Raw genomic sequence first — 1,552 nt, 5'->3', positions numbered from 1 at the left:
GGAATGCCTTCCACCATGGTGTCCTCTCTGTCATGTTTGACTTGAAGAAGGAAACTGAAACAGAAAATATGAGTATTCATTTGTAGTTAAGATGTTCTCCTCTACACCATATTATTGTAACTGTTTACATTTCATTTTTAAGGTCATTGTTTTGTCTAGTTAACTGGATGTCACCTGTACCTGCTCTGTGTACATCCTGATTTACCTCTTCCCTTGTTTCCACGCACTCTTCATCTTAAATTTCTCATAAAACAAATATTTTTTTACAAGCTGTTTTTGCAATGTGGTTTTTGATTGGTTTAATCAACATTTATATACTATAACTCTGAAACATACTAATCATCATTGTAAAAGCATTCATTGTGTTCCATATCTTTATAAATCTTTCACCTGATAGAATATAAATTTGCTCTGTCAAAATGTGAATGTTTCAGTTCGGACATATTTCATTTTGATTTCACTTCTCTGACAACAACCTTCCAATGGTGAGACAACTTCTTGCCAAAATATACCATGAATAACCAGTGTAACCATGTTTACCTTCTCCGCAAAACTGGTTTAATGAGTCGTGAGAACAGAAGAGCAAACCCAAGCAGTGATTCACTGGTGAACAATGCGCAAAAACTCTCACGGACGCTTACCTGAGCTAGAACAGCTGGTGTGCACACTCAAAACGACCCAAATCGAAGTGCAAATGTCACACTTTTGATTGTTTCACAATACAAATCCACAGGACAGTTCGGCGTCTTCTTCCTCAGTGGCGGAGCACTCAAAGACAGCAGCCCCTTAAAGGATCGCAGCAAGTCGCACCATTTTACGCACAAGCCAGGTGTTCTCTCTCCTCACATCTCCCGCCTTCAACAAGTACAATTTTTATCTTTCTACTCTTCTTCTCAGATATCTCTACACTTCTTTACCAATTGTTTAGAAAACTACAAATGAATGACAGATTTATAAGAAGAGGCTTTCGCCTACTGAACCAGCAGGTTTCCGCCTCCGAAACTCTCATCTCGAAGCACCTGTCCTCATTGCTGATTGGACCAATGGTCTGTCACGTGACCATCTCTCAGGTGAAGCCACAGCAGTGGTAGGTGGGGCTTGTCTGTGCATGGTAACATACCCCATGGGAGCGTGCACCTCTTCAGTAACATAAAAAAGAGAACTCTTTGTATCAGCTGAACCCAGCCCAAGCCAGGGAGCCAAATTATGTTCCAAATTTTGGACGCCCAATAGTTTAGGCTTATGACTCATTATTCAAAGGAGTGGAATGGAGTAGTCAGATGTTAATAGTATTAATAGCCACAGATCAAAACAGCTTGTACTGAACAACTTGCACTTAGATTACATGGTTTAAAATGAGTCCCTGTTCTTAAATTACCAGTTATTTGGGAAGGGTGTGTGGCAGGAAAATGCCAGGAACCTTCTCAAATGACATTTACTACACTAGACATGTTATTGCTGTAAGCTCACATTAAGTGAGGGGAGTGTTAGGTATTTTTAGTCAGATAGATATTGGATAGATACTTTATGTATTAGAAATGTTTAGTGGAGA

Source organism: Monopterus albus, unplaced genomic scaffold (assembly GCF_001952655.1).
Source record: "Monopterus albus unplaced genomic scaffold, M_albus_1.0 scaffold143.1, whole genome shotgun sequence".
Taxonomy (NCBI): domain Eukaryota; kingdom Metazoa; phylum Chordata; class Actinopteri; order Synbranchiformes; family Synbranchidae; genus Monopterus; species Monopterus albus.
This window is presented reverse-complemented; position numbering follows the sequence as displayed.